Source organism: Clytia hemisphaerica, unplaced genomic scaffold (genome assembly GCF_902728285.1).
Source record: "Clytia hemisphaerica strain Z4C2 unplaced genomic scaffold, Clytia hemisphaerica genome assembly, whole genome shotgun sequence".
NCBI classification, from domain to species: Eukaryota; Metazoa; Cnidaria; class Hydrozoa; order Leptothecata; family Clytiidae; genus Clytia; species Clytia hemisphaerica.
In genome coordinates this window covers 1997694-2015815 of record NW_027103564.1, presented here as the reverse complement: position 1 = coordinate 2015815, position 18122 = coordinate 1997694, and the positions used below count along the sequence as shown (strand labels likewise).

The 18122-nt window shown below is 36.6% G+C and overlaps 2 long non-coding RNA genes across 2 annotated transcripts; both read right to left on the bottom strand.

The window, feature by feature from the left end:
* Nucleotides 1–1534: 1534 nt before the first annotated feature.
* LOC136800869 (uncharacterized) lies at nt 1535–2506 on the bottom strand. The gene is made up of 2 exons (XR_010845766.1): nt 2338–2506; nt 1535–2075 (listed from the first exon to the last, which is right to left on the bottom strand). It is a non-coding gene; the product is annotated as an uncharacterized lncRNA (long non-coding RNA).
* Nucleotides 2507–4839: 2333 nt separating this feature from the next.
* LOC136800965 (uncharacterized) lies at nt 4840–7046 on the bottom strand. The gene is made up of 3 exons (XR_010845779.1): nt 6817–7046; nt 5779–5852; nt 4840–5190 (listed from the first exon to the last, which is right to left on the bottom strand). It is a non-coding gene; the product is annotated as an uncharacterized lncRNA (long non-coding RNA).
* Nucleotides 7047–18122: the final 11076 nt, after the last annotated feature.

Sequence of the window (18122 nt, the reverse complement as noted above, 5' to 3'; positions counted from 1 at the left end):
GAAACAAGTCTATGTTCCATTTCGTTATCCGTTAAATTTTGTTTTGATTCAAAATTTGAAAGGATACTTTCTTAACCCAGAAAATGGAAAGCAAACGCGACTCAATTTTTAGACAAAAAGTCGCCTGGAGAATTTCGGAGGAAAGTATCAAGAAATAGAGTTCACGTTCAAGACAACATTGATCGAAATATCTTTTCATTTGATAAAAGATTGCCAAGTTTACAGGTCTTTTTTAGTCCAAAAATTCTTTTACACCGATGTCAGAAGGAATGGATAATTTCTATCACTTAAATGAGCCAATAAGATTTCATCAATGGACAAAAGAGCTCATTAAAGTCCCATTAAAAATGCACGATATTAAGCAGATATTCAATAGGTAAAAGTTGGTTATTGAGATTTATTAACCCGAGGGTTAATAGGTATAATATGAGCATGTTTATTTTTCTTACAAGCATCAAATCGATAACTCTTGATAGACAGCCATATACCTTAATCGGTAATTAGTTCCTACAAAGTAAACAAGGATATCAAGATATTTTACTATATGTGCCAAGCTGTACACCTCGTTTTTTTATCAGCTAACAGAGAGAAGAAAAATAATTGATTTTGTGTTTGTTTTTTCTTGTGTGAAAATATTTTCGATATTGTGCTGCGCATAATATGGTTTCAAATCAAAGGAATGGGACCCGGGGGGGGAATACTAACCGACAAGGGTGCTCCGCTGAGGTTCGAAAAATGGACCCTACGTGGGACTCGAAATTTGCGAAAAAAGTGACCCTGAATGGGACTGAAATTTTCTCAAATTTTCTACTTTTTCCCCAAATTTTCCAAAAATAGGCACCCTACGAGGGACTGATTTTTCTATTTTGGTGGTTTTGCTACCCTACCTGGGACTCGTGGAGGTTAAAAGATAAGGTACCCTGACCAGCGGAGCATCCCCGTAACCCATCTTGCCCTAGTACCCCCCGGGAATGGGACAAGCGCTCAACGTTAAAAATCTCTAGCTGTGCGCTTTTTGGATGGTGTTCCAATAAAACGATCTGGTGGAATGCAGCCTTCAAACGTTCATTCTCGATTATGAATGCGTTGGCGGGGCATTCATAGCGACAGCTACTTGCTAGTTTACAGTCTACTTAGAGCGATATCCGTGCCTTGTCTTACACGTTTTTTATAAGAACAATTTCATAAGAATACGAGGCTGAAATTTGGCCAAAACCTAAGAACAAATTAAGAAGAATCTGAACCTCAGATTTCAGAAATTACTGAGAAGTACATGTTTCCATTTTAATTAATATTGACATTTAAGGCTGAAAAAGCTTTAGACTTCCTCTGGTGGCAATAAGAAATATAGGTGGAGGTAACTTTGAAAGCTTCAGTGAATAAAGCCAAGATTAAATTAAAGATATTTTCAGCGTGAATAGGGAGAGTGACAATATTGAAAAATAAAGTATGGATGGTTTAGAGGAAATGCATCTACAAACTGGAAAGGCAAAAATTGGAGATTGTGAAAATTAGAAAAAAGGATGCAAGATACTCTAGCGAAGACAGAAGTATATAATCTTCGGTTTTACAAAGAAGCCTAGAATGTAAAAGTATTCAACAAGAGTATTTTATTAGTTCTTCGTTTGGTTCAGTAATGTATTTTCCTTCGAATAAGCAAGCGTTCTCGCTTTCGTTGAATTCCAATTTTCCTGGACAAGCAACACATCCAACAGTTACTCCTTCCCAGCATAGCACGTATTGTCGTTTTTCAGCTGGGTCAGCAATTTTTCCGGTGAATTTTGGTCCACGGTTGGGACATTTGTCTGGGCATTGGAAAGTGGTGGCTGGTTAGAATGGAACAGTTTTGACACATTCATCATTTGAACGATACAAACATTGGTTGCATCGTGGACTGAATTCCAAACTGAGTGGCCAACAAGCTTGACAATATGCATTTCCTTCGACACATTGGACGAAGAGGTTCTTCACAAGTTTGTTGTTGGTTGGGTTGACATAAGCAAAGTTTCCCTCAGATTTTCCTTTACATAAAGTGTTTGGACATGGGTTATCAGGTGCTGATAATCCACTGCATACTGGAATAAAAAAAACACTTTTGCTACACTTATTTTCGGTTTTAGTCATTTCAACAACTTTAGGGACCAGGTATATTAATTTTGTCCAATTTTCTTATGCACGAGTTAGAGTAGACTTTTTTAGGAACATAAAATGGTTAAGTTAAGGAAGAGTAAACTTCATCACCCTAAATGTGGGTTAAAAAGCTATGAAAGACAGTTCGGTGGTAACCCTGACAAGAAAAAACCTAATCTTATTTAGACTAAAATCTAAAAGACATACCTGCAACGATCCCTGCTAAGACAATGACTAAGTTCATTTTTATTGTATTAAGTTTTGAGCAATTTTTGCTAATGATTCTTCTTGCTTGTTTCAAGTTTCAAGTTTGAATGATTATTTTAAAATTTGTCATGCTTTTTATACGTATTGTCATCTGGAGCTTAAAGCCAGTTGACCACCCTGACCACCCCTTCAGAAAGTGGCTCAACCAGCAAGACCAATATCTCATAACAATCGACGATTAAAACTTACGCAAATGCTGAAACATGCTAAAATTATATCTTATATAACGATCGACGAATAAAACTTACGCAAATTCTGAAACATGTTGAAATTATATCTTATACTAGCCATAACTTTCATTAAGGTGCCACCGCAGCAAAACGAACACATAGAGTTGAATTTGCGTTTAAAAGGAATGATCTTAGCCATACAGTAATTTTTGTTAAGAGTGACCTCTCATCTCTCATCTTAGACAAAATTCTTTCAAATGCTAACAAATGTGTCAAGGGAGTGATTACAGTCTACTTAGAGTGACATCCGTGCCTTGTCTTACACGTTTTTTATAAGAACAATTTCATAAGAATACGAGGCTGAAATTTGGCCAAAACCTAAGAACAAATTAAGAAAAATCTGAACCTCAGATTTCAGAAATTACTGAGAAGTACATGTTTCCATTTTAATAGAGATGCTAAATTTACGATCATTGAACAGCTAAGAAATATCGAAGGAAATGAAAGCCAGCTGAAAAACACCATTCTATCACGAGAGAACTTTTGGATCAACAAACTAAAAACCTTAAAACCCAAGGGTTTAAACCAAGAACTCAATTTGAGAGCGCCTTAAGTCTGTGTTTACACGTCCATTTTTTCCATTTTAATTAATATTGACATTTAAGGCTGAAAAACTCATATAAATTTAAGAGCATACTGGTTGACTTACTGGTTTTTCCTATCAAAAGCGTATATATCTGAAGATACTGCTCTTCATATGTTATTTTACTAATGTACACGTTTAGGAACATAACTGTTCGAATACTTTGAGTAGAGTAATATTTTAATAACTACTTGTGGTATAAAAAGGGAATTTCCCAGAAAAGGGAATTTCCTTAGATTCATTTAACTCTCCAGGGATAAGAAAAAGACAAACTGACATTTCAAAATGAGTAATCAGATCAAAATAACTATGGAAAAGTCTTTTTGATCTATCTATCTATCTATTTAATTAAGTAGCATTAGGCGTGAGCCCATATTCGCCACATATAAAGGGCAAAGAATATAAATACTAAAGCAAGAGTTAAACAAAGTTAACTAAGGCTAAGACTAAGGCTATAGTACTTAATAAGAAAAGTGATAGTAAAATTTTTTATTGATATACAAAATAAAATAAAACAAGACGACTTGAAGTCGAAAATTTCGCCAAATATTTGCAAAAAGTATGCTAAAATGCTGGCTCTGAAAAAGCTGTTCAGAAAATTACGAGGTGGATTAGAAAAAAGGTTTAGGTCGAGTCATGAGAAATGATGCGGACACGGTCATTTTTTATGATGAATAAGCGAGGCTGAGCCATATTAAAACTGTTGCAACCAGTAGTCCCCTGTCTACCTTGTAAGAACTAACTACCTAAAAGTATATCCCCAGCTATCAAAAGTTATTGATTTGATTTTTATAAAGTATATGCTTAAAGAAAAATAAATGTGCTCAAATTGTGCGTCATCCCTTGTTTACTTTGTAAAAACTAATTACCGAAGGGTATACCACCGTGTTTCAAGAGTTATTGATTAGATTCTTATAAGGTAAATGCTTATAAGAAAAGTAAATATGCTCATATTGTGCGCCGTCCCTTGTTTACTTTGTAAAAACTAATTACCGAAAGGTATATGGCTGTCTATCAAGAGTTATTGATTAGATTCTTATAAAGTAAATGCTTTTAAGAAAAATAAATGTGCTCAAATTGTGCGTCATCCCTTGTTTACTTTGAAAAAACTAATTACCGAAGGGTATATCACCGTGTTTCAAGAGTTATTGATTAGATTCTTATAAAGTAAACACTTATAAGAAAAATAAACATTCCCATATTGTGCACTGTCCCTTGTTTAGTCTTTGTAAGAACTAATTACCGACTGTACCGAAAGGTATATCACCGTGTTTCAAGATTTATTGATTAGATTCTTATAAAGTAGATGCTTATATGATAAATAAAATGTTCCCGCATTTTATGCCATCCTTTGTTTACTCTGTAGGAACTAATCCGAAAGGTATATTGTCCATATCATTTGACTACGCTTGTCAACCAAATCCTTTTTATTTTAAACGCATAACAAGAGGCCCAAGGGCATGAAGGCCCAGAGTCTAAAAACCAATAAACAGGGCTTTGTCATATCTAGTTTGTTTTCGCTTCCTTGAAGGCCGAGTTTCAATCCTTACTCGCACAAATTTCGCACAGTGGTATCGCAAAAATCATGCTTTGGAAAATTTAGAAGGGAACAGGTACAAGAAATGAGAGTTAAATAACAATATCAATGTATTTATTTCTTTTAAACCTAGCAAACTCAAGGAATTCGGATTGGCTGAGAAAGCTGCAAGATGGGTTGAATTCGCTATTTAAATCTGAGCCGAGTAAACCGAGTAGATGCCGAGTATATCAATGTCAGCCGAGTAAATTCAAGTTTAGCCGAGTTTTCCGAATAAATCAGTGTAACAATTAAACGAGTTTGTCGAGTTAATCCGTATAAACTGAATAGATTCAAGTTTAGCTGAGTTTTCAAAGTAAATCCGTGAAAGCTGAATAGATGCAAGTTTGCTGATTTATACTATTGTTGCACTCCACCTGATGATGATGATGATGCAATGACACCTAAAACAGAAAAAATTCAAATATACTAAATGTATACATCCCAAGATCTTCAATTAAAAGGGGTGTGTTAAAATAAAGCAACATTGATCTGATGATGTGATTCTATGCGATTGAGCTCCCTACAAAGAATAATTACTTAATTTTATCACTGCCAAGGAGTTTCATTAATTATATAACATAAATATTTGTTGCATCTCCTTTCTATGAAACTTTTTCTCTCAGACCCCCCTCTTTTGCACTTTAAAGTCTCTTTTGAAGGGGTTTGGACTATGACTGACTAATCTTGAGGAAATAGACCAGACGATGACTTGCTGTCGCACCACTTTTCAATAGAACAATTCTCTTAGTGTTTTTTATTCTCACTGATACGTAGGATTTAGAAATCCACAGGGTTGATGTCGAAAATTTGGAGGTCAGAAATTCTCATATCTAATATGACCAACTGGTAGGGCTTGAAGAGTAGATGAAAAAAGTGGCCTCAGTACGCTCATAGTAAAGGTCACGTATGTTTTTGGAAAAAGTGTGATTATTTAGAATCACTCAAGCGTTATCTTCCACTTCAAACCGAGAAAGTGACAGATAACTCACCTAAAATTGGGTATCAGTATTGATCTTCTGTTGCCCATGTCTTTAAGGTTGATTGAACTGACCAGCGCAGGACACTGTAAAGAAAACAAAAAGATTAGTATCTGTCTGAAAATAACAGTATTTTTCACTGATTACACCCAAGTCAGTTCTCACCTAAGTTAAAACTTCTCCTGACTTGTTTTGTGCTACTGCTTTTTTGGACGCATCTGGGATAAAACAAAGGTTCTTAAATTTTAGGGCAGACTCAAACCCACTCCCCTCCTGGGTCACTTTTTGAAAATGGTTTGGTGAGAGGGAATTCTGGCCTCAGAGTACTGTTGCTCTATTGTCACGTTCTTTTGAGAAAAATTGTGACCTGCGTTTCGAACTAGCCAGTCAAACGACAATCAAACCAATAAAATACCAGCAATACTGTAGACCTTTTGATTTTACAGCAACAATATAAAAAATGTTATGCATCCCCTATTTTGTATCCACGCAATAGGGCAGCAAGCTAAAACATGTTCCGTTCGCGTCATCTTCAAATCCAGTCGGTCGGTCAGACGACACAGAATTTAAGTCTAAATGATTTAAGGAAGTCGGATGTCCGGTGTCGGAGAAGGATATTTTTTCCCACCGGACAATCAAAACACTGGACATGACCAGTCCGGTGCGTACGGTGTTTCTTAATTTTTTGTTTCATAAATGTCCGGCGTCCAAAATTCCCTGTATGTAACACCGGACTGACACTGGACTTATTGCGTCCGGTGTAGCGAAAGGATACTTTTTGCCACCGGACAAATACACCAGACAGTCCGGTGCGTCGGCATGGTCCTATAAAATCTTGAGTATCAATCTTTGATCGATCTCCCAATCCGGATCAATAAGTAATCCATAAATCACATCTCATCCTATTGAGCGCAGGGGACTGGAAGGAAATTCCAAGGCCCTGATTTTTACAGAAAACTATGTCGTCCGCAGGGGTAAATAAAGATGACGAAGTTTAAATAAAAAGGTCTAAGTGCTATCTATTTTGACAGCAAGGAAAAACCAACATACCTTTCAAACATTATAATCCTTATTGTTCATGGTACTTGGAAGCAGGAGAGATGTTGCCACAACACGGTTGAATGACAAAAAAATTAAACAGAAATTGTGTACAAGCATCCTTCTTCTTTCTCGATAAGATTTTGAAAGGAAGTTTCGCAGAAATCCAACCACGTTGTTGAGAGCTAGTCTGGGCATAGGCTGATTGAATTATAAATAACGAACATTGTGGTCTGAACAAAAATCTAAGTTCTAAACCAACCTGTTAGTCTTTCCCGAACAAAAAATATAGCGCGAAGTTGTAGATCTCAATTATTTAGTCGCGCGGCTGAGGTCGAAAAACGTTTCATTTCGTGATACATCTTTTAGATTCCAAAAAAAACAACGGAAACTCGTGAATTAGTATGTGTACAGGAGAAAGTTTTGGTACATAAATTTCCTAGTTCTCCCACTTTTCCCATCAAAAAGCCAAAGTTTTGGCCAGAAAAATTGGAGAGTTTGTAAAAATTGTAAAATACCTTCCCATTTTTCCCATCTCAAAAAAGCATCCTTGAAAGTTGTAAAGATGTGAAAAATAGGACTTTTCCAAACTCTCCCAGCAAACAACAGCAATCATTTGGATTTGCAAAGTTTTGGTATTTTGGTGGGAAAATGGGATCTATGATGTCATAATTATTCCAGGCTCAAATGAAAATTATGCATACCATCCTCCAATAGCAATCGAATAAAGAACTTTCACTTTCGATTTCATGAATAAATAAATTATAGCGGGCGCATAAATTACGATTTTCCAAGGTCACCTTTACTTGAAAAAATTATGGAAATATTTTCTATTTCGAGCTACCATGTTGCAACCATGGAAAATCCCCCATTTTTAAAAACATTTACAAAGTCTTGGTTAGGAAAGTTGTAAAAGTGTGAAAGATTGGAAAAGTGGTAAGTTTTTTTCCCAAAACTTTCTCCTGGTAGATTACAAAATCAAAAAGTTTCCACGATATTATCGTGCAAGTAACGAGTAATTGGCGATTTTTTGCGTTTCCAGGCAAAATTGCAAGGCCTGGAAATTCATGATTTTTGGGGGGTCTTCAAATTAAAAAAAGACCTATATCACATGATAGAGCTCTTCAAACTGAGCAAAAAAGTGTACTACACGAAAGTCCCAACTTCTCTAGATCAAAATTTATTGGCCTATTTGTGGTAAAAAACTGATGGAAAACAGGGAATTTCCCCACAATCTGCATTAATTTATGCAAAATTAAACACCTTTTTGACCACAAATAGGCCCATAACTTTTGATCTAGAGAAGTTGGGACTTTGGTGTAATACACTTTTTTGCTCAGTTTGAAGAGCTCTATCATGTGTTATAGGTCTTTTTTTAATTTGAAGACCCCCCAAAAATCATGAATTTCAAGGCCTTGCAATTTTGCCTGGAAACGCAAAAAATTGCCATTTACTCGTTACTTGCACGATAATATCGTGGAAACTTTTTGATTTTGGAATCTACAAATACTAATTTGAGAGTTTCCATCGAAAAAAGTGGAATCTAAGAGGTGTATCACGAAAATCATTTTCTAGCCACTTTTTTCGACCTCAGCCGCGCGACTAATTGTTTTATTTATCTGTTCAAGCCTCTCCATTATAGCCAAACAGCCTGGATGGTTTTTTATTATATGACGGAATGCGGCTAATAGCTTAGCGTAACACACGAGCACGACTCTCTTGAAAGGCCCAGTACGCTAAAGCTCTGGGCCAATAACCGCTCTCTGTTTTTCATTTACGCATGTCAAGTAGAACATTCATAAGAAAAATAATAAAAGAATAAAGTGTTTGTTTAAAGTACAATGAAGATGAGCAAATAATCTTAATGATATTTGAATTGTTTCAAAATTGTACGTTTTATATTTATTATTTTTCTTTTTGAAACCCGGGGGGGGCACTGGCTTTGCGGACTGACGGTATGTGCGGGCCGAAAATTGGCTTTTAAAATTGCACCCTTACAGTGCAGCAAAATTCGATGAAAATCATACCCTTAGAGTGCATCTTCCCCCAAATTTTCAATCCTTTTCGTGCAAACAATGGTCAAAATTCTAGCATTTTGGGGCAAAATATCTCGATTTTTCAAGAATTTTCTGAAATTTCTACCCTTACAGTGCATCTTTAGTTTTTCCGACCCTTACAGTGCATTTTAAACATCTTGGAAAAGGTACCCTTAGGGCCCGCACATACCCGTCGGTCATTTTGCCCAGCTGCCCCCCCCCGGGTTTTGAAACGACCACAATATTTATGCATGGTGAGTGTGACCAAGGAAAGGTAAAAAAAAACAAATTAAATTTAGTGAGTTCATCCACCGTATCGAGTACTTTCGTTTTCTAATTTTTTTTCCGATGACACCGCCGCCGCCGCCGCAGAAAGGCTATCGTAATACTTATCTGGCACCCGATGTAGAAATTTTCTTCCGACACGCTAAAGCTCTGAAGGTCGGGAAAATTTTCAACATCTGGAAGAAATACATTACGGAATTTCGCCTGACCGCGTAATTTTTTAGAAAAATGGGCCCGAGTGCAATTTGGACAGGGAAGGTGTCATGGCCGACAAAATTTGGGTCAGAAAAAACTTCAAAAGGTTTCACGAAATAAATTCAAATACAAAACTTTTTGGAGAAGGAATCATGCAAAATATTATCATTCTTTTCACAAGGAGGGCATGTAGAAATACTCAAATAAGTATTTTTCCTTCTTTAAACTGATCACAGAAGCAAAAACAAAATAGAAATAACATTGTAGGTACACAAAAAAGCCTGAAAGAAGAGAAAAGTCATAATCATCATCTATAATAACACTAAAAGAAAAACCAAAGCTATAGAAAATGAATACTAACCCTCAATGAACACTTTTGTGAAGTTTGATAAAGATTTTATCCAAAAAACTTCAGTTCTGGAACACTGAAGCCGGTTTCTCGGTTGTCGGCCGGCGGACAACAGTTATATTTGGAGGACGGTCTAAGATAGATAACAACATGAAAGTTACTGATAAAAGCCTAAGCCCATAGGAACATACCTGCTTTAGTTTCTTTGGTCTTTGAATGGTATAAAATTCGAGAAAGTGCAGAAAAAATCAGCCATCAAAACAAACAAAAACAAAAGTTATGATTATCAACTTTTCTGTGGTAGAAACACATTTTTTGGGTTGGTGCACATACAGAAATTACACTGGATACTAAAACTAATATTCAGGGAGTGATAAGTACAGTTAAACTACAAAAAATCCATCAAAATAAACCAAAAACAACCATGCAGCACACATTTTTTGAAAATTACATCAGCCATGTTGTTTGTAATTTTTGCCGACATACTCATGACGTGGTAACTAACGACAGTGATTTGACGGTCTTTTTGAGGCGCCAGATCTCAAAAAAACAATTTTTGAGCGTTCAGCACGGCCCCGAAAATGAGGGCTAAACTTATGTCGGCACATTAATGGATGACTACTATTTCTCTCCGATGGTATATTGGCCCGCTCCTTTAGAGCTTTAGCGTGGGCGGCCGCCAATACGCCATCGGAATATCAGATAATCGTAATACTTTCGCTAAGCGAAATTAATAAAACTCCTTCCTAGTATTGAGCAAACCTCAGAAATAATGCAAGAGATTAGTAGATGCTAAGCGGGAATGAATGAATTAATGGCACAAAGATTGTTCTAGGAGAAGGTGCTAAGACTTGGCACAAAGATTGTTCTAGGGTAAGGTGCTAAGACTTGAAAGTGGAAGTAAAGATTCATTGTAAGGCTATAGCTGTAAAAATATATAGTTAGGATAAATGAGATTTAAATATGTTTTAGAAGTTCGTCAGAAAATGTTGTTAAGTTATCATTCATGGTCACTTCATTCGGAAGTTCGTTCCACCAGTCAATGGTGGTAGGGACAAAAGAGTTGTTTAGTGAGGCTTAAGTTGTTGACTGGATTCCAAACGGAGGATGCATAATTAAGAATGGGTTTCACGTAGATCTTGTATGCCTGGGATTTGATCGTTCTGTTGCAGCCTCGGAGGTTTCTCTGTAGGAAGTTGATGATTTGGTTCGATTTTTTACATATGTTAGCCACATGAATATTCCATCTTAGTTTTTATGGATTTCGACTCCAAGGTATTTTGTGCAGAGTCAACTTTATCGAGAGTTTCATTGTGAATACTGTATGATGTTTTCAAGGGTTTCGTTTTGTTTGTAATTGTCAAGACCTTGCATTTTTTGGCTTTATTTGGTTGCAGTTTATTTAGAAGAGATTTGATGCCATTAGAAGAAATCGTTATGTCGTGCATTGTATCTTTGATCTCTGGTGTTTCAATTTTTGGGTTGTTATTGTCGGGTACTGAGAATACACTACAGTATTGCTGATTAAGGACATTAGCTTTTCCTGAATCGTCAATAATAAAGACCCCCTTGTTGTCCTTTAGTGCTGATATTGAAATGCTGTCTTGACGTTTGCTTTTTATGTATGAATAAAACTTTTTAGGGTTAAAATAATCATCAAATACTTTTTCTTGTAAGAATTTGTCATGAGCAGGCTTGCATTCTTTCTTGTAGTCTTTAAAGGCTGTTTTGTATTTGTCCCAATCAGTGCACATTCTAGTTCGTTTGGCTCTCCTGTAAAGTCTCTTTGATGATGATAAAACAATAGATAGACCGTAAGATAAGAATGCTACCGTTAAGCGGAACTAAAATACTGAAAAACGCGCGCAAAATTATGAGATGTTTGCCCAACTTCCTTATGCGTGAAGCTATGAATGCCATCCTCAGAAGCTTTAGGCTTCCACCGGTGGCAATTACTGAGGACTTGTCGAGGGTGTCTTCGACTCCTGCGCCGTTTTGTAACAATTCCAGCAAAACCAACAATCGAGGTATAAGCATAGCATGTCAAGGCATATGACTAGCCATAGCTTTCACTAACTGCCACCCGCTAGTACAAATGCTGGTAAAAACTAATTAATTCTAATTAAGGCTTTTTAATGCTTTATAGCAAAAGTTTGGAAATGATTTGGAATAGTTAGAATGATTCTTCTCAGCATTTTCTTTAAGATATCAATGAATAAGCTAACATGAATGAAACATTTTTTTTTTCTAAAAATGTGAATTACTTTTTACAAAGAATAAAATACGAATCTTATCTCTTTTTGTCCTAATTCTGATGTATAGCCTCTTTTTCAAAAGTTTTCCACCCAGGACATTTTTATTCCAACTCCCCCGCTTATTCCAATCCCCCTGGCTATTAGGTACCCGTGAGTTAGGTCTTTATGGGTGTGGCTGGCTTCTGCTTTAAACTATTTTCCGGATCCAGTTATTTTTATTTGCGCGGGAAATGACTTTCGTTCAGGTGGCAGCACGCCGCCAGTTTCGATCAAAGAACATTGGTTTGCAAAAAAAGAGTTAAAAATATCGGCCTTCTTAGAAACATCGCTCACAAAGACGTTTCTTTCATCGCGAATGGGTGGAGTCATGGAGTTTTAGGGTTTTTTTGTATGTTCACGAACTGCTTAAGGGTAGACCGGTATTTCTTACTTCCGATGTTTGGGTCATTTAAACAAATGCCAAGACGAGAAAAATGGTTGTCCTTGGCATCTTTAATGGCCAAACTGAACTCGACAACCATATCATCGAGTGCCTGGTGTTCTAAAGGATTTTGCCATTTTCCCCATCGATGATATATTTAGCCTTGTCCAGAAGTATCTGTTTTATCTCCGGAGTCATCCACGAACGCATTTTTATCTCTGATTGTTATGATTTTGTTTGGGATAAAGTTGGAAAAAATGTTAAAGGATATGCGCACTAGAGTTCGCGCAAAACAAGCAAGTAATCAATAGAACTTTCCTTTCTTATACTTGAATAAGTGCGCGACGTGTCACATATAAATCGGGTTTAACTACACAGCAAATTTCCATATTATGAGTAATCCTATAAGCCTCAATCAAAATGTTGTGCACTCATGTGGGGAGGACTATATTATTATATACCTAGAAGGCAGCAAGTGGCTTGATTTCAAACGTGCAGGGGCAAAGAATTTAGTGACGAAGGAGGCGCAACCATGGTTTGCACCGACATGAGAAAATTTTGATTTTGGACTCCTGATTTCCTTCAAACATAGCTCTTTTTCGGACTGATTCTACCCAGAAATGAGGTTTTCAATGTCTGAATCGCATATGGAATTTAAAAGTAAAGTCTTTCTTTGCATACAATATCTCAATATCATAGGAGTAATATTCTGAGTTGCGTTTAAAAGTAATAATGTTATCAGAGAGTAGGAGGTGCAACCATGGTTTGCGCCGACGGGAGAAAAAAATTCATTTTCAACTACTTTGTTCGCTAGAGATTTAATCATCTTCTTGATAATGGTTTTAACATTAGATATATAATATAGTTCCAAATCGAGGGATTGCTTTTGAAATAACTTATGGTCTAAAAGGTCTATGAAATAGTCTTGAATCGCAGACCTTTAAAGATACTTCCTATATCTAAAAGTGAGTTTATTAACATTGAATCTTTAACCTTTCTTAAGCAAGAAAATGAATCCATTTGCGCAATAATTCGAATGACAGATAGAATCTAACCCTTTATTTGTTCTTAGGCGGCATATTTTTCGAAATCTGGCAATAGGTTTTATACTTTTAATCTGACTTTCAATCTGGAGACCCAAAACTCCTGGATGGGAAATGAAGCTAGACAGACGATGCACAGAACGAGACCATTGCGTATAGTATATCGACGGTAATACCAATCCTCTAACATCGTAGCTTTTTCTTTATTGAAACATCAAACACAGAGTACGCTACGAACATATAATACAAAATACTACTAAGGGCCCACTACTAAACATTAATATAGTCCCTCCCTCCACTAGAAAGGGAGGGGGTGTTCGGGGTTTGCGATTTCCGAAATACCGAATAATTTTGCTAAAATTTCCGAGATTCCGTAAAAAAATTACTTGCAATTCCGATACCAATTTTTTTGGTATTTTTTTTCGTTTTGCCTAATTTTTCATCAAATTTGATTTTTCATGTATGAATTCCGAAAAAGGAGGGGATAAAAACTTTATAATATCGAAATTCCGAAGCAAAAACTAATGGATTTCCGATACCGAGAAACGATTTCAGTATTCCGAAATACTGAAGGAATTTTGCCCGATTTTCGAAATTCCGAAGAAAAAAGGGTCAATTTCCGCAATTCCGAAATACCGTGCGCCCCCCACTAAACTTAAGTTATATCACCAAAGGTAATATAGACTATGATGAAAAAAGGAAAAAGGAAAACAAGGTGTTACCATACCATACCACCAGATACCTTTTGTTAGAATAAATTGTTAGAATTTAGATTAAATTTCCCTCCAGCTTATGAACGCAAGATTTAGGACTTCTCTTGTACTGACCAAGGGGGAATCATGCTTGCTCTGAATGTCATTGAAAGCATTGATTGGGACACTATCTTCCTGGGGCTCAATGTAAAGGATCGCATCGCCCTTCTCTCTGCGCGGCGGGGCTCCTTCCTTTGGCGGCGTCTGGCACCCAAACGCCACTTACATTTCCACTGTTTCGCTACGCTTCCGTTCGCTTGCAACTTTCCTTGAAAGCGAAAGGAGGAGAGGATGTCAGCAGACTTTTTTCACTTTTTAGATCGATTTTTTATATATTCTGGACAAACTATTTCCTCTCTTCTTGGTAAGTTTACTAATTATTATCATGTAATATTAAAGCTTTATTTTTTTGAAGTTTTATCGATTTTTTTTTGCTGCTTCAAAAGATGCCTCTTTTTTTGTTTTGAGGGACAAAATTCCAGGGGATGTCCAGACGATCTCAATCGAACGGAATCGACGATTGAAATTCGATTGTCGAACGCAATCGAATCTCAATTGAACGTCAAAATTCTGGGTAATATTCGATTGGTTCGATTGTTGTTCGACTGGTTCGATCGTCGATTCCATTCGATTGAGATCGTCTGGCTTTATTCTTGCAGCTTCCCAACAACATCCAAGCTCTCAAATATCACAAGCCGATTGAAATTACTTTCGATTTCCAATAGAAATTATGCAATGAACAATCCGGGGGTCAATGAATCTACGATCAAACGCATTCGAACGCAATCGAACATCAATCAAACGCAATCGAATATCAATCGAATCTGAAAATTGGTAATATCGAATCGAAATTTTCGATTGACATCCCCTGGAAAATTGCAGTTTTTTGTCTAGCTACCCATCAGTGTAGACCTAAAGCTCTAAACACAAGTGTTTCAACCGGTATTCCAACGAAGCCATATTTTGGTTTGTACAGAAATTTCGCCCGCTCAAATCTAAACAACAAAATGGTCAATCTCACTAAAGCAAAACATTGCGGCCACGACATTTCCCTGGATAAAAATTCTGGTCACGTGACCATCCGTGATTTTAGACTACACTAACACGCGGGAAATGGCTAGAAAACGAGAGAAAAAACCGGGGGTCAAATTAAATTTTTCTTCCTTCTTGCGGCAAACATAAAAGACTTTAAGAGGCCATTTATTTAAGAAAGGGGTGTTATATCATAAATGAATTATGCAAGTAAGTGATATTTTAAATAACAAGCTCATTAACAATTTTATTTTGAAGTTTGTTTTTAAAAACAGAACCCCCGTGCTATAAGATAATCTCATTTTCTTAACTTATGGACCCAATTGGAAGTCTTTGTAATATATACAGATCATTTGCATTTGGCAGTGTAGTTGCAGCCTATACAAGAATTGGAATCTAAAGTCTGAAGTCGTAACTCCTTAAGTCAGTGACCCTGCAGAGAAGTTTTTAGTTGGCAGACACTGACTTTAGGTTGGTTTGGAAATCGTTTTATTTTGAAATGTAATCTTCCCTTTAGATGAATACTTTTATTTATTTGGATTCATGAAAGGTTCAAGGTTTGTTTACTTTTTATTTCAAATTATTTCATTGATTTATTGAGCTGCAATAGCTGAATGAAAAACGAAGATTTTTGATAGTTATCATCGTGGGCTTGCCGCCATTTTGAATTTCGATTTTTTTTCTCCTGTACTCGGCAATTTAGAGGTTGTTTGTAATACGCGATTTGGCTTACGCGTAACACTTGTGTAAAACAGCATCTAATAACATGAAAACCAGAATATGATTCTTCAATGGGAATCAAAACTATAAAGTGCACTTAGAAAAATCAATTTGTCAGATCTAATAAAATTAATAAGGCGGCAATCACAAATATCTTCATTTCGCATCCTCTTTGGGTCTAAAAAGTGAGTCGGTCGGTCGGTCGGTCGGTCGGTCGGTCGGTCGGTCGGTCGGTCGGTCGGTCGGTCGTAAAAATTTTCAGGTTTCCATTTTTCCATCCATTTTTGGAGTGCATTCTTGGAGGAAACTGCCAGCCAGCCAGCAGCCAAAACAACCGCGTGTAATGGGAGGTTTAAAATTATGACCTTTGAACACTACAACCTCAAACCCCAAAATGGCGCATGTACTGGATAAACAAAGTCAAAATGCTGCGAATGCGCTAGAAATAGCTCCCAAAAAATCGGCAATAGTAAAATTTTTGAACGAAAGAAAGGTCATTGACAGAAAAAGTCCGACAAATTTACCGACTCACTGACTCAATTCTATTCCATTTTCGAGAGTCGGTCAGGCTATTTGTGATTGCCGCCTAACCGCACTGTCATCCATTGACAATAAAACAAACGATTTTCTGTCAAGAGCCTTGTAAACATTCCAACAACTTCCATCAAAATGATCTATCACAGCTCAGTCTTCCATTTTCGGCTAGGAGACCCGTCTACTTTCGACGGAGCTAGATGGAATCCTTTTAAATTTAGGCTTGAATATGCTTATAATGAAAGAAGAGTGTATTCCGGCGTATCCCAGGAACAAATGTAATATTTTAAAACTTACAAGTCTTCCTATTCAAAGCTCAGCTGAACGAGAAAAACAAATAAGATTTTTTTTATCTGGTCTGCAAACTTCAAGTTGAAATGATATATCTGGTCTGGCAATTATTCAGTTTTAACCTGTAACCTGAAACCTGAAACCTGAACCTGCGTTTCGAACTAGCCGCTTTTTTTGCACCAATTCTTCAAAATTAAAATATTCAAGATTTTTTATGGCACTTTGTTGACAATCTAACTCTCGCATCAAATTCCCGCTTTCCTCAGAAAATTGAAGATAAGAAAAATCCTAAGCCTTAGGATCATGGATTGAAACAAAAATATATGAAGGGTGAGATTTACAGCCGCCTGTCGTGCAAGGCACTGAGAGACCACGGGTGCCAAAAATAAGGGCCGTGTGAAATGTGGCAATTTCATACCCAAAAATCATAATTTTCAAGCTAAAGCCAGTTAGGAACATTTGGCGAGTTCCTGTATGTAGCCGCAATCAAAAAAATCATAACTGCACTCATAAAAAGATTACGTTTGCGTCTTTTTTTACCGTTTTTTGCCTAGACGATATAGCAAACATAATAAGTATAAGCTAACTGTGCCTTTATTTGGCTGTAAAAACTTTCTGCGTTGGTAGAAATTTTTCCAACCAGTTTAGTCACACTAGCGTCCCGCCAAAATGCGTATCAAAGATTAATACTGCGAAAGCGCTATATCGTTTTTCTGACTCTCAAGCAAAAAAATGCGTCACAAAACTTCTAAAGGGATTCATGAAAAAATAACCTGGCTCTTTTTAATGAAATTAACATTCTCACAAACTATGAGAAATTGCTTAAACTTTGAGCCATAGATGAAAAAATTTCAGCCAAGCCAACCTTGAAAACTAATTTGAAGATCAACTTCCCAAGAAAAAGATCTGAGGGAGACGGAATCCACCTAGATCCGCGCACTGCCGGATAGGCTGTTTCCCGGAAATATTGCCGGACCTCAAACACTGACCCATTTACAGCCCTGTGAATCCAGGTCAGCATTCGGCAATGCCGACTTGAAAGCCGACGTAAGTTGAGCTAAAGTCGGCTTTTATTTGCTGACGTAATTTACACTCTAGGTCGGCAATTGAACCAATCGAACGTAATTGTACGCGATTGAATAATTACGATTCGATTGTCGAACGTAATCGAATCTCAATTGAACTGCTAATTCCTGGGTAATATTCAATTGTTTTCGATTGCGTTCGAGTAAGGTTAGATTGGTTTGATTGCTAGTTGATTATGTTCAGTTGGTTCAATTTATTGTCAATTACATTCGATTAATCTTCGATTTTGTTAGATTACGATTATGTTCGATGAGTTTGATTGTGATTAAATTAAATTGGATCACTCAGTTAGAGCTATTAGCGTGGGTGAAGCAATCGA